The following is a 16,183-nucleotide window of genomic DNA, read 5'->3' as shown; positions in this document are numbered from 1 at the left end:
AAAGATCTTGTACATTAACTTTGACACACTGCTCCCTGTAATTGATTCCTTGACCTTGATACAGTGGACATTGATTACTTACTTTCTGAGGATGTCTCTATTTTTATTCTAGAAGTCAAGGGTTGAAATGAGCTATTCTCTGCCACATTCAGACATGCTGATTTCCATAGGGCCTGGTTATATCTATTGTCACAACCCTTCCTGCTGCACTTTGAAGAGCCACAGGCTAAAAGCCCCCAAAATATGCTTCCTTGGTATTAGCACTATTTCCCCCCCTGAACTGCACACACAGCAGAAGCTCTGAAAACAAAGTAGTGAGTACGCTTTTCTAAGAGAAATCTGTATTTATAATGGAAATTTGCATTAGAAAGGAGCCCAGGCCGGCCAGAGAGCTATTCCAAGAGATCTTTTTCACTTGAGAGACTCATCTGCTTCTGCAGGATCATCTCTGTTGATTAAACATTGCCTTCTCTTTTCTTCCTGTGAATTGCTACCCCAGCACCTCCCAATACGTATGTTTGTCTTTACCTGAACTGGTATTTAAGTTGGTGACTTGGACCATTTCATATATACATGAGGTATACATGTTAATAAACTTCTCTTTGTTTTTCTCTCCTTAATCTGTCCTTTATCATAGGGGGTCTCAGCCAAGAACTTAGTAGGGTAAAGGGAAAATTCTTTCTCCTCCTGTGCAACATTTAACAACCACTGAAAAGAACCTGAGGATGAAATTGATAATGATTAACACTGGCTGCTGCTTCTGTGGAGTGGTAGATGTGGTTGCTGGGAAACTTAGTGGAAGAAAACTAGAGAAAAGCAAAGCTTTTACTTTTGCAGACTTAGCCTGTGTGGAGGTAAGAGTTGTTTCTGGGGTTTGATTCTCTGTAGCTTGATTTAATTTAATTGATTGTGAGACAAGGTATCTGCACGTTTAATAAATGTAGCTAATTATTACTAATAAACATTTAGTGATGTTTTAGGTGATGATTTATATTTGGAGCTGATAATCTGAGGAATTATTTAAAGATCTGTACTGGGAAAGCACATACACACACACACACACACACACACACACAGAGTGCGAGTGCAATAGCTAAAATGTGTATCTTTTGCCAGAAAGCAGGGCTATAAATCAGTAAAATGGGAGTTTCAAACATTGGCTATCCAGCATGAAAAGGCCTCATTATTAAATCTGGGATGCACTTATAAATCAAAAGAAGCCCTGAGGTGGACAATAATTTATATAAAAATTTTGTTTTTGACTACATAAGTGATTGCTCTAATTCACTACTTCTTTAGTCTTGATAACTCAAATTTGTTAGTATTTAGTGAGCATTACCATGAATTTACCAAGTGATTGGCTGAAAATCATAGATGTCATAGATCAATTTACACATAAGGATAAGCTACATTTTTTTAAACATTATTTCTTTTCAAGATTTATTTATTTGTCAGAAAGAGGAAGTACAAACAGGGAGAGAGGCAGGGAGAGGGAGAAGCAGGCTCCCGGCTGGCCTCGATCCTAGGACCCTGGGATTCTGACCTGAGCTGATGGCAGCCACTTAACTGGCTGAGCCATCCAGGTGCTCCAAGCTGCATGGTTTTAAAAGCTTTCTACCTGCCCCATACATATACCTTTCTCCATCCCCTTAACCAGAATGCATTTAGAGTCAAGATTAAAATCACCAGAAATCATACAGTTAAAAATGGTTAAAATTGTAATTTTGAGTTATCCATATTTTAAGATAATAATAAGTAAATAATTTTTAAAATTACCTTCAGAGTTTTAAAGCAAACCGAGGGTAAACCAATGCCCCAGCTCCACCCAAGATGTTGGGGTGTAACTGCTCCTGCAAGCAAGGCATAGGTAGCTATCAACACTCTACAGCTGATTCCAATTTGCCTCCAGGTTACCAGACCTTGACCCAGATGATTCCTTTTTCTCCAGCTCCTTTCTCGGGCAGGTCATCCTGCATACTAATTCCTCTCAATGCCTCAGACACTGTTTTATCACATCGTTCCTCTGTTTCAGTTTCTCCTTGTTCCCCATTACTGTAATTTCTATAAATGGGAGAGGCTTCATTATACATAACAGTTAGCAGTTAGTATTAATTTTAATGCCAGAGAACTATTTTAAACTTGAAAATACTGACACGGAGCATGATATATTTGTCTGAATTTTCAGGGTCAGAACCAGGTCTGTAGTTTGTAAAATATATGGTTACCCATAGGGATGAAAAATTTCTTGCTTGGTGGATCATGTCTAGAAAACTGAAATTCCGGAATCAAGATTTTATTGGCGGGGGGGAGGACAACGAAGAGGAATCATACTAAAATGCACATATCCACAAGAGTAAAATCTGATATGGGATTGCTTTTCCTTTCTAACTGTACCATTAAGCCCAAGGGAAATTTGATGGGGAATTGATAGAGAGATCTTGAGAACACTGGGCCTCTCCACGAACCACCAGAGGAGAAGCCCATGAAAGGGAAGGATGTTACTTTACCATTTTCCCTTAATAGTTCTACTTTAAGGTGTGTGTGTGTGTGTGTGTGTGTGTTTGCACACTTATGAAATATGCGTAATAGAGTGGGGAATATTTAAAATTACAACATTTTTCTAAGATTAGACAGTTGTCATTTTCATAGCAGCAATCTCTTAGTTCAAATTTTGAAACTGAGCAATGCGGGAGAACTTGTCCAATTAAATATGAAAAAGTGCTATAAAGTTACAAAAACTATGTGTCATGAGAATAACATTGGAATACATATATGAATGGAGAGAAGGTCAGTAAATAGGCATACACACATATGTGTATATATATGTGTATGTGTGTATATAAATATTATTTAGTGATATAAATATAGCATAAAATCACAAAGCCATCAAAATAATAGTGTACATTAAATAAAGTAAGCTAGAAATGCATTATTTGCATACAAAGTTAAAGCTCCTGTTTTATGCATAGATCAGATTGATAATTCTGGGAAAACCCAGTAAAACAAGAGGTTATCTCTGTGTGGTAGTACTTTAGCTAATTTAAATTTTCCCTTTTTGTTTATCTAAATTTTTTAAAATCTAAGCTATACTCCTGTAACTTGTACAAGAACACTTTATCATTTAAAAAAGGCAAAAACTGAAAAGGTTTTTTTTTTTTTAATATCAGAAAGCTTATGAGCCAGAGATCATTTATTTTGATACCATTTTATAATGACTCAGGATTTTCAGGAGCTTAGACCACTTGTAAAAAATAGAAGCTCAAGGAATATAGAGATATAGAGTCACATCTGAAAAAAAAAATGGGTCTATAAAATCTCAGTGTATGTTTGTATAAATGAAGTAAATACTGGGCTTAGAGAATAAAAGGAACAAAGGAATTGTCTTCCAGCAAAGTGGATACAGTGGGTGAAAGTTACAACAATTTTATTGAGGCATGGGAACTATAAGCTCGGTTGGAGGAACTCATTTTATCAATATTTCAAGTTCAAAGTGGTCAGACTAAAGGGAAAATAAATTTATTTTTTGCCTGTAGTTCTCCTGTTGCCCTTTTCCAGGGACAACCCAGCAAAGATTGAAAATGTGTACAGAATAATGCTGAGGATGGTGGCAAGCCATCCACAGGAGTGACATGACCTGAGAGCCCACATAAGGATTGAGGCAACAATATTTTCCAGCAAGTCTGTGCTTCTATTGCTAAGGGAACTGTGTGAATCAGATAAATGCCAAACTCGTAATTCACCCAGACACAGCTTTTCCACCAGCTAGGTCAATCCAATTATCTCAGAGTAGGGGCAATGGGAAGAGTGCACGAAGACATATTAGGCAGATTTCCACTGTCAAAACGTAAAGAAATACACAACTCCACACTACCACCTACAGGGTGACGTCATAACTTATGGCCACACAGAGCCTCCAGTTCCTGTCTCTCTGCCAAAATCACCTTCCCAAGACAATGGAGCAAGAGCAGATTTTTCTTTAAGTTTTATACATCCTATCTTTATTCACAGTAAAGCCCCTTTCATGTATCAAAATGGCTCTAAATAATAAACACCCACTAAGAGTTTAGGATACACCAGGCACTGCTGTATACCATTTGTAATTATTAACTGGTTTGATGTTCATAACCTCAGTCAGTAAGGACTGTTATCCTCTGCATTGCCCATATAAAGAAACACAGGCACACAGAGATTAGGTAACTTGATCAATTGCACAGTTAGTGTGCCACAGAGGTGAAGTACAAACAAAACCTTCTCTTTTAGCCATGCAACTGTATTTTGAGAGAAAAAACAAATGACCTAGTTGCTCAATGCAACTCACAAGGATCCAACCCCAAAATAGAATCTAAGAAGTGTTCTTCAACCTAACCAAATAGAACAGTGCTTCACCTCTTTGAGAGAAGAGATAGAGAAAAGGACTGAGGAAGAATGAAGAGAGACAGATCTTGAGTAATTAACAGCAAGGCCCATAGTGGATAAGCAAACCACAATACATCTGTGTGATGGACTAGTATTCAGCAAGAAAAAGGAACAAATTATTGAACCTGAAATAGGGTAACATGGAGGAATCTAAAGTGCATTGTGCCACACCCAAATGATTCTAGAATCTTTTCAATTGATATGACATGCTGTATGATTCACATTCTGGAAAAGTCAGTACCTTGAGACAGGTCACACTGATTGCCAGGAATGGGGGTGACAGGGTTGACTCTAAGGAGCATGGGAGGGTTTCTGAGTAACGAAATCCTGTATGCCTTTGTCAGAACTCTTGGAAGGATACACTCAGAAGGGCGAATTTTACCATATCTAAATTATATATTTTTAAAAGATACAGGACCCACAGCAGCCAGCACCACTTCAAAATCTATCGTTTAAAAAAAGGGTCTTTGCAGGTTACTTTTGCCCTTTTTACAGATCTCCACTGAGCAGTTACTGTACACGTACAGGGTGGGAGGGCTGAGAGAGCACCAGAACAACAAGAACACGAATAACACAAATGCTGCTATCCTCAGGAAGCTCCAAGCCTGCTCCATTTAATGATGTGATTTGATTCCCTCTGAAGAAACCAGAAGGACCATGAGTGGCACAAAAGATGTAACTTTTTCCTTTCAAGTGTGCCCTCCCAAGACTCACAGATTTTAATAGGTATGAAGTGTAAATAATATGATAGTGCCTATGTGAATAGTACAAAGTGGAGTGCTTCACATGTATCCCAGAGGTGCCCTTACTGAATAAAACAGTTTATGCAGCCATTCATTTCACAAATATTTATTGAGGGCCCACCATATAGTAAGTGCTAAGGTGTGGTCTTTAGCCTTATTTGTCATCTTGGCTAGGTTGTAGTCCCCAGTTATTCATTCCCAAACACTTATCTAGGTGTTGCCATAAAGGTATTTTGAAGATGTGATTAAATCCATAATTAACTGTAAGTAAATGATATTATCTTAGATAATCCAGGTGAGTTGGGTCTGAGTCCGTCGGTTGAAAGGTCTTAAGATCAGAGGTAGGCTTCTCTAAAGGGAAAATCTGGCCCATGCACAACTGCTTCAACTCATGTCCATTAGTTCCTGCCTCCTTCTTCATACCAGCCCTACAGATTTCATATTCATCTAACCAGCCCCCACAACCGCACAGGCCAATTCCTTGCGAAAAATCATGATATGTATCCCCTGTGGTTCTGAGATTCTGGTTGAATCCCAGCTACTACCCAAGGAGAGAGGGATATAAAAGACAGAGATCTGATCCTTACCACTTGTATGGTTTCATGGAGATGACACGGGAGTAATCTGGTGATTACAATATAATTTTATGATGGTGGAAGTACCAGGAATGTATTGGGAAATACCTTGCCCAGACTTCAAAATGGGATGGATAAAGAAAGTGTCCGAGACGATGGAAAGTTTAATGTAAGAGTTAAAATATTAACTATGAATTAAGAGAGTACAGTGAGTATGTTTATATGTGTGTGTATGTTTTGCAGGAAGAATGAGAGAGTGTTTTAAGCAGAAGATCTAGCGTATACTAAAGTATAGAGGCAAAAGGAAATATGGCATAATGGAAGAGACTCAGTAAAGCTGATGTGTATGCGCTCCTCTCTTGAAGGTAATAGAGGAGGGCTTTGAGAATAAGCAGAAACTAGATCATGAAACCCTTGTGAGCCATGTTAAGTTGTTGGGTATGGGGAAGCCATCAGAGGTTTTAAAGCATAGGGAATACTTGATTAACTTTGGATTTCAGGAAGATCATTCAGGACACAATATGGAGAATGGATTGGGAGAAAATGGAGGTTGAGGACTAAAAACAATTCAGAAGAACTGTTGATGGTGACATAGTCTGGGTAGAAGACAATATAAATGCATAGGATTTAATTAGACAGCAGAAAGGGTGATATTTGGTGATTGATTGGATTTGAGGAACCATGGAGATTGAAAAGTCAATGTCAAACCAAAATTTCTGCTCTGAGAAACTCAGTGGATGGTGAAACCATTCAAAAGGATGGAGAACACAAAGGAAGGAGCAAGGGTGGGAGAGGGAAGGGCTGTTTGGTCCAGCTATGTTTGAGGTATCTTTGGACATAAAGATGGAGATATCCAGTAGGCAGTTGGCTATACCAGTCTAAAGGGCCTGAAAAGAACTGGGCTAAAAATAGAATATAAGAGGCACGGTTAGATCAATGGATACTAAAGTTATGGGTGTGGGTGAGATGGCCTAGGATAGTAGAAGGGGTAGGAAAGAGATCAGGATATAACCTGGAGCAACCCTCACATTCCCAATGTGGGAAAAGAGGAGAGCCTTCAGAATAGCAGACACTGGTTTTCTAATCAGGTTAAAAACATGACTTACATAATAACCTTCTGTAGGATTAATTTTCTCTTTAGTTCATATGTGATGTGAAGCAGGACCAAAGATATCAAAGTATCTTTCAGCTGTAGATGTGCTCCTTTTCTCTACCAGTGTGGTCTGGCTAGCATGTGCTTTATAGTTTGAACAGCATTTTCACAGGCCTGTATCTTTTCATTTAATCTGAGGGGGGAAAAAAAGTCCTACAAGGTAGCTGTTAACATTCTTCCTGTTTTACCAACAAGGACATTGAGCCTGGATTCAGTAACTTGTGTAACATTAAAATTTTCTTTTTTATTTTAACAGGCTTTTTTGAAAGCCACATATAAGATTACTTTATTCCTGTATCTTCTCAATTGTTTCTTCCTTACATTTACCCTACCACCCCTCCCATTTTTTTTCCCTATTTGATGAGATTTAGCTTTAAATTCAAGGATCTTTTCTTAGTCTTTGTCCAGTCTTGTCCCGTCTAGTCTAGTGATAACCACCTTGCTAGAGTCAATGCCCACATGGACAGCTGTACCATTGGTTCTGTATTGCTGTAATCATTCAATGTAGATGATGTATTTCTCCCTGTAAACCTGGACTATTTTGCCAATTTGCTCACTGTTAGAGTGTTCTCATGTAGGGCCTCTGGCCATCGGTCCCTTCAGTATAGCCCTTTACATAAGTCAACATAACATCAAAAACAGCTGAGGGGCTGTGGCTGGCCCTATATTACAGACAGGAAAATAAAGGCTCACAGAAGCCAAGAGGCTCATCAACTTTTCTTACTCTGAAAACAGAGTAGCTGACCTTGCATTCAGATCTTTGGTTGCTGTAGAATTAGCTTTCTGTATCTGCTGCCTCTTAGTAAATTGTGACTTAGTAAATCTTGATGGTCCATGACTTTAGATATATCTTTGTTTTTGTGTATCGGTTTGTCTGTGTATGAAATTGAGCCTCTGACCATCCATAGCAAGTTTCATGATTTTTCTAGGAACTAACTTTTTGCCAGAGGTATATAGTTCTTTATTAAAAAAACAGGGTAATAAAAAAATATGAATCCTAGTGATTACTTTTCTGCTTTAGTTTCAGACTCTCTTGGTACCAAAAAAGTAAAATTAAAATATGGGGATACTATTTTGTAAACTTTAAGTTCCTATAAATACTAAATTTTATCACCAGGATTACAATAATCAGTTATAAAGGAATTAATAAGAAACATCAGTGTAGGTCTGTGCTTAATGCAACAACATTGAAAGACCCTTGAAATTTCTTCTATATAAATGTATTAATCATAGGAAGAGTTCATCTGTTTTTCCTTAGACTACCCTCAACCATAGAAGTACACAACATTATTAAAAATAGCATATCCTTCTACCTAAAAGGTTTTCTTGAGAATCAGCAACTTTATCAATATGGAAGTGACTTGTCAATGGCAAATAATCTCGTGAAAAGCTCGTATCCTTCTCCTTTTATTAATGATAATCAGAGGTTTATTCAGATGGGTAGGGCATCTAGCCACATAGTAAATCATCCAGCTTAAAAATCCTTGATGAGCAGGGACGCCTGGGTGGCTTAGTTGGTTGGGCAGCTACCTTCGGCTCAGGTCATGATCCCAGCATCCTGGGATCGAGTCCCACATCGGGCTCCTTGCTTGGCAGGGAGCCTGCTTCTCCCTCTGCCTCTGCCTGCCATTCTGTCTGCCTGTGCTTGCTCTCTCTCCCTCTCTCTGACAAATAAATAAATTTAAAGAAAAAAAAAATCCTTGATGAGCAATATATATATTTTTTCATCCAGATGAATTTAATCAATCCAGACTAGTTTTAGCAGCAATGAAAACAGTGTACAGATTTAGGATTGGATATAGAAAACAAATACTGTGAGGGAAAGAGCCTCAGGACCTTGGTGAATGCTTATAGTTAAGAATGACTCCTTTTTATTTATTTGTTTGTTTGTTCTTTCTTTCTTTCTTTCTTTATTTATTTATATTTGAGAGCTTGTTTGGAGGTTCTAGCAGGGGCAGGGGAGCACAGCTACTTGTATACCTTTGACTGAAGAATGGTCCTCCTCTATCGAGGAAGGTCTTCTTCTTCATGGGAGCATACAGTTTCAGGAGAGACACACATGGAATTTCGAGGGAGAAAGGGGGCTCCCGCCTCACCAGCCAGATCAGCTGAATCAACCCTGGTGATCAGTGAGAGAGAGAGACTGAGAGAGTGCTCATGCAAAAGACAGCTGGGAGAGGGCAGAGGAAGAGGGAAAGAGAGAATCCTAAGCAGGCTCCACACTCAGCACCTCATTGCCTGAGGGAACCTGACACTGGGCTCCATATTACAACTCTGAAACTGTGACCTGAGCTGAAATCAAGAGTTGGATGCTTAAGGAACTGAACAACCCAGGTGCCCCAGAGCTTGCTCCTTTTTAATGGTGATATTTATTTCTATAAGGTTCTAACTGCTTGGTTCCCATAGAAACTCAAGTGCTGGAGGAATGACCCAGAGAATGACCCTGTATTTCCTGGGATGGCTATTAGGCCCAACAGAAATCATTGCTTCTTTCAAAACTGGCTTCCAGTGTAGGATTTTCCACTTGCTTGATAGGTACTTTAGGCAATTCACTTTACCTTTGGTTTTGTTTCCTCATCTATAATGTAAGGATTATAACAATAATAATTGTATCCCAATTGCTGCAAAGATGTAAGGAATTATCACTTTATACTTTACTTTTTCTTCAAAGATTTTTTGGCACAATTCATTTCACTTTGAAAGGAACTGAATCAATATTATAGGATTATGAAAGGATAAGCATTTTATTTGGACAGAAGAAACATAATGTAAAAAAGAAACGTGTTCTATGAAAAACTGTTATCTTAATATACCTGCAACTAATACAACACTGTTAACTAAACTGGAATTAAGATAAAAAAACTTAATAAAAAGCAAAACAACAACAACAAAAACTACAGAGTCACTCAAGAGTGAAAAAAGCGAAACTGTAAACCTAGTGAATCTCAGAAAAGAGCAACTTTGGAAGGAAAATAAATAAATAGTTTCATCCTTTAAAATTCATATCGCATGTTATGTTCTCTTTTCATTTTTTCCCCGATTGATATTTTTTTCTTAAATCAAAATTCATTTTGTAAAAGTTAGGATGGAGATTCTTGGATAGGAAATTTCTACCTCTCTCTCTCTCTCATTTTTAGATTTTTCAATTTATTTAAGAGAGAGAGAGAGAGAGGAGCAGGTGGGGCACAGGAAGAGGGAAGGGGATCTGAAGCAGATTCTGTGCTGAGTGTGGAGCCTGATATGCAGCCTGATCTCATGACTCTGAGATCAGGACCTGAGCCGAAACCAAGAGTCATATGCTCAACCAACCAAACCACCCAAGTGCCCCAGGATTTGGTTTCACAGTATGCACCTAATGAGGACAATTGCAACTTTTGTACTAGTTTGGGAGTAATTTTTTTTTTTTTTTAAGTAAGGAACTCAGAAATGTTGTCGTTACAAAACCAATACCAAAGTTACCTCTTCAATGTTACAAGGAATTACCCAAGAATTTGAAAAACTCTCCTGCAGACCATCTTTGGGGCTATTTATTCACTCATATGTCAGACCTGTGGCGTGGTAAATAAGCATGGAACTCTACGGGCATACACCTGAATTTTAACCCTTACATTTTTGCTTTCAAAAGAAGCAAGCTTCCTAAACTCATGACGTGATTGGTTTTCTTTTTTCATCTACAAAGAAAGAAAATGATAAAATAGAGGAGAAAATGATAAAATAGCCCATGTAAAAAGCTTAATACACTCCTTAAAAGCCAATAATTGTATGCACTAGTAGACTTCTGCCTCAAAAGAATGACTTAGTATTGCCTTTTTCTGATTTGTGCCTGTGATCCATAAAGATGAGATAACACATGGGCTAGGCTGCAGTCACTCACAAGCATATCAAACATAGGGGGAGTTTTGTGTGGCTGTACCAATATCCCTGCTGTTCCAGAAAATCATTCGAGCTGCCTGAGTTAAGCTTAATAATCATTTGGTAGATTCCAAGCTAATGAAAAAGCTCAGTAGCTGCCTCTCTTATAGCTCTGAGTATTAGAATGGAGGGTCCTTCCAACATTTTATATTCCATCCAACTCATTTCTTGAATAAGAAAATCAATTTTTCAAAATCTTACATGATTTTGTTCTTTGTTGTATCACCTACCACCCCTGCCTTTTTCTCCTATAGGAAAACCAAGGAACCCAGTAAAGAAATAATGGGGTAAATTGAACCGAAATTCAGTTCCCTTGGGTTCAATTCAGATAGTGCTCAAGTGCTCGGTTATGAATGCTATGTTCCAACCAAGTATCTCCTCCAAGGGATAGAGGTAATTCTCCCTCAAGTAACTTCTGGAAATTAAGAACAACCACCATGAAAACACTTATTAAGAATCCATCCGGGGGCGCCTGGGTGGCTCAGTGGGTTAAGCCGCTGCCTTCGGCTCAGGTCATGATCTCAGAGTCCTGGGATCGAGCCCCACATTGGGCTCTCTGCTCAGCAGGGAGCCTGCTTCCTCCTCTCTCTCTGCCTGCCTCTCTGCCTGCTTGTGATCTCTGTCTGTCAAATAAATAAATAAAATCTTTAAAAAAAAAAAAAAAAGAATCCATCCGTAACGAAACACCTGAAGGGCAAACTCCCTGCTTGAAAGTTCTTATATCGCAAGGCCTAACAGGTGTCTTTGAGAGAAACAATTATTGTGGTATGCTAAAAGCAACATGAATTGACAGAGCCTAAGAATTCTCAGCTTTGACTGGCTACTATCCATAGGGTGAGTGCTTTTCTACTGAGACCTAATGTTCCATTAGTTCAGGGATGAAAAAGTGAGGTCAGAAATTACATTTTGCAGGACTAATGAAAACTTAACTTGGATTTACAGGCAAATGCAGCATAATGCAGAGTGGAAGCATAGTATTATTTTTCATTTCCCAGTAGGGTGGGGCCACCTCACCACAGTTTGCCTGGGATTTTGGGGGATTCAGCGCTAAGAATCCCACACCCCAAGAAGGCCTTAGTCCTGGGCAAACCAAGATTTGAACACCCTGTGTCCCGAACCACATTAGTCCTAGTCCTAGATACATCTACAATATAATTTTCTGGGATTAAAAAAAAAAATCCTTTCACCAAAGAAAGCACCTTTTTCAGCTTGAAAGACAGTATTTGAGAAAATATTAAATAGAATAATACTCCTAAAATAGCTTAAAATCATCCCTATGGCTTATTGGTATCATAGACATTCACACATTGTATGGCAGCAGGGAGACAGTCCCAGGCCTCTTGCCACTAACTGTGCAGAAGGAACCTTACTACAAGCCACCTTAATACACTCCAGCTAGACTATACATCACTGGATCATGACAGAAACTCTGAACATGGTAGGAGCTCAGGGCGGAGTATATCTGGAACCTCAAAGTTTTGAGGAAAACTTCCCAGAGGCAGGGATAGCTAAGCTGAGATCTTAAAACAAACAAATTCTTAGTTTACTGCTAGAAGTCACTAAACAAAGTTTTATGCTAAGAAAGAAGGCTAGACAGGCAGGTTTTCCTGATTATCATCCAACCTAAAACAGTAGACATTGTTGAGAAAAGGGAGAAAGGGGAGATCCATCAAGGCAAACATCTCCCTTTGACCTTGTTTGCCCTGGATTTCTGTAGGAAACACCTAGTCCCCTGAACCATTTCCGCTTTCAGCTGTCCAAAACCCCTCAGTAAAATACCAAAATGTCTTTTCCATTCTTATGTGTGAAACCCCATTCACCTTTCCAAATTCCCCTGAACATCTCCATTTTCAACAAGCTTCCTCAGTCTTTGTAATGTCCCTGATCTTCATCCTTCCCAAGTCTCCTAACCCCTTACTATTCATGGTACACCTTTATGAGCTTCCTTATATTTGGTTTCCACTATTTTATTTATTTTTATTCTTCACTAATTAATTAAATTTTGTTAAGCACCTACTATATGCCAGACATTTATCTAGGCCAAATGGAATTCCTGGTCTTCTGGAGCTTTTAGAATGCCTTTAAAAACAAATGGACAGGGGCACCTGGGTGGCTCAGTCAGTTGAGCATTTGCTTTCAACTGGGTTCATGATCCCAGAGTCCTGGGATCGAGCCCCCACATTGGGCTCCCTGTTCAGCAGGGATTCTGGTTCTCCCTCTCCCTCTGTTGTTCCCCCTGCATATGCTCTCTCTCTCTGTCAAATAAATAAATAAAATATTTTTAAAAATACAAATGAACAAACAAAACAAAAAACTCAACAAGATTACAAGGACTGAAAGGTACAGGCCATGTCATATATGCTTGTGTCCTCTATAGTGTTGAAAACAACTGTGGTGCATATTAAGCAATTAATAAAGATTTGTTGATTTGAGTAATTAAAACACTCTGTAGAGGAATTGTCCTTATTAGGAAGTGGGTAGGAGAAGAATCAATGAAACAAGATGGGATTGGGAGGGAGACAAACCATAAGTGACTCTTAATCTCACAAAACAAACTGAGGGTTGCTTGGGGAAGGGGGGTTGGGAGAAGGGGGGTGGGGTTATGGACATTGGGAAGGGTATGTGCTATGGTGAGTGCTATGAAGTGTGTAAACCTGGCAATTCACAGACCTGTACCCTGGGGATAAAAATATATGTTTATAAAAAATAAAAAATTTTAAAAAAAGGAGATAAAAGAGAGATGGTATATAGAGTTTCCTCAAGAGTCCAGTTGAAACGTGATGCTGTAAGTAACCATCTCTCACTGTGTTATCCTGGGGATGTCAGAATATGCAAGTCAAAAGAAGGAAATAGAATTGGAATTTTGGAAAATGCTCCTTATGATGAAAAATATAAGTAGTTTTTCCCCTCTACCAAGTTCAGTAGGGTAGTTAGCATGTAAAACGCAAAGAGAACTAGAAAAATCCGGGTATAAATTCTGTTTTGCCTGTGTGACTGCAGAAGTTATTATTTCCTTTGATTCTCAATTTATTCATCTTTAAAATAGGATGTGTGGATACCTCTTATTTGCCCTCCTTCTCCGCCCTACTCCTCCTTCTCCCCCCTGCTGTGTCTTAGGAGGCTGAGTACATGAACTGCCTTTATAGGCTCTGTAGCTCTGGCTTCTGATTGGGTTCAGCCAATGGCTTCTGATTGGGTTCAGCAAGCAGGACGCAGAGGGTAGGAGGCTTGGTTATTTTCTTCCACTGCAGTCCCCCTCTGTAAAAGCAGTTTCTCCTAGTTCCAGTGAATACCCTCTTCTCTGGCCATGGCCTGCCGGGCTATAACTTCTCTCTGGTTCCCTGTTGATTCTAGCCCCAGGGTACTCTACTTTCCTTTAGTGCTTTCTGCTAACTTTGCCCACAGTTCTGCAGAGGACTCCTTTTTTAAATTTTCCACAAATGACTCAGTTTGTGCCATCGTTTCCTGTTGATACAGACAACAGTATCTCGTTAATGTAAACATTAAATTAAACCTTGTGAAATGTCTTTATACTAGCAGAGCCTCTAGTATAAAGTAAGTCTTAGGTAAGCAACCCCTCACCCTCCTCCTCCTTCCTGTAGTACACACTAGCCTTCTTAAAGACATGCCACTAGTTTATGCTGTTATGCAATCTGTGCTTAATGTGATTTTTAATAGCTTAACACACTTCTCCTGGAAGAGATCTTTGCTACAATGCAGGAAAACTATTGTTTACGTCAGATTTACTAGCAAATAAAATCAAGAAAATGCATCTTCCAAAAAGTCATAGAAATATAAAGAAAATTGGGGCACCTGGGTGGCTCAGTGGGTTAAAGCCTCTGCCTTCAACTCAGGTCATGATCCCAGGGTCCTGGGATCCAGCCCCTGAGTGAGGCTCTTTGCTCAGCAGGGAGCCTGCCTCCCTTCTCTCTCTCTGTCTGCCTCTCTGTACTTGTGATCTCTGTCTATCAAATAAATAATAAATAAAATCATTTAAGAAATTATTAAGAAAAGTATAAAGAAAATTGTACTTCAACTATAATTGCTTCAATGAGTTAGTTATGTGCTTAATCATGATATAATATTCCTCCTTTCAGGAACACATATACTCAGACTATGGAAGAACTAAAGGATCAGATGAAGAAAAAGACTTATTTGACACAGTAACACCTTCATGGCCAAACTATTGCTCACAAATATTTGTTTTGAAGATGATTGATAATTTTTCCTGTTCAAGTTTCCTATAAATTTTGTGTCAGGGAGACTAACTGAAAACTAAATGTGACAGAAGAGCTATTGACTGAATTCTTTTTTTGTCCATAACATGATCATAGAAGAATGAAAGGTGTTCTTTCCTAGCTCTAGGAGTGAGAAGGCCTGTGAGTTCTCCTACCCACAAGTTAGGTAGGTAAAGATGTTCCTAGTGTCCTTACCCTCTGGAGTTAGTTAACTGAGAAGTAATCATCTGTTTTGGTTGCACCAGGAGAAATTTTCTAGACACATCAGTGATATTAAAGGCTTAGATCTGTGTAAATAAAAGTGGATTTCCTAAAGAGAAAACTAATCAGCAGGAGTACTGTGAATGAGTGTTGAAGAGAGGTCCTATGAGGTTGATAGATCCCTCAAGTTGGGAAGGTTGTGTGAGTTCTGTGTCAAGAGCAGCAGAGGTAGGAGTTTACTGGAATGTGGAGCCTTTGTAGAGGTAGAGCCCGATGCAGTGCTGACCTGTGTTTTGTAGGTTGTGGTGATGTCCTCGTGTACCTGAGTCTTTTTGAAATGTGACTTTGCAGCATCTCTCACCAAGAAGTGGAGTTTATTTCTCTATTTCTTGAACCTCAGCTAGATTGTACTTCTGGCCACTATGAATGCTAGGCTGGTTCCAAATCTAGGCCTCAAGAGACCTTGTATGTTTCTGTTCTTTCTCTTAGTACCTTGAAAAGCTACCATGCATACAGATTCAATATAGCCTACTAGACGACAAACGACACATGGCCTAGTCTTTACCCCATTCCTCATGCCATATCCAAATAATGCCAAGAAACAAAGGCTTTTGCTGACTGGTAGCTGCCTGCAGAAGCATGAACAAACCCAAACTGAGACAGAGAGAGCTGTTCAACCAAAACCAATCCCAGTTGTCAACCCACAGAATCATGAACTGACAATGATTATTGTTCAAATCCCTAAGTTGAGAAGTTGGCTCTTGCACAGCAAAGCAAACTGACACAAAAGGAAATTAAAGGCATCAAAATTGGCAAAGAAGAAGTCAAATTATCACTCTTCACAGCTGATATGATACTATATGTGGAAAACCCAAAAGACTCCACTCCAAAACTGCTAGAACATGTACAGGAATTCAGTAAAGTGTCAGGATATAAAATCAATCC

This window comes from Mustela putorius, unplaced genomic scaffold (genome assembly GCF_011764305.1).
Source record: "Mustela putorius furo isolate JIRA1106 unplaced genomic scaffold, ASM1176430v1.1 tig00000145_pilon_pilon_pilon, whole genome shotgun sequence".
Taxonomy (NCBI): domain Eukaryota; kingdom Metazoa; phylum Chordata; class Mammalia; order Carnivora; family Mustelidae; genus Mustela; species Mustela putorius.
Note: the sequence above shows the minus strand (reverse complement) of the source record.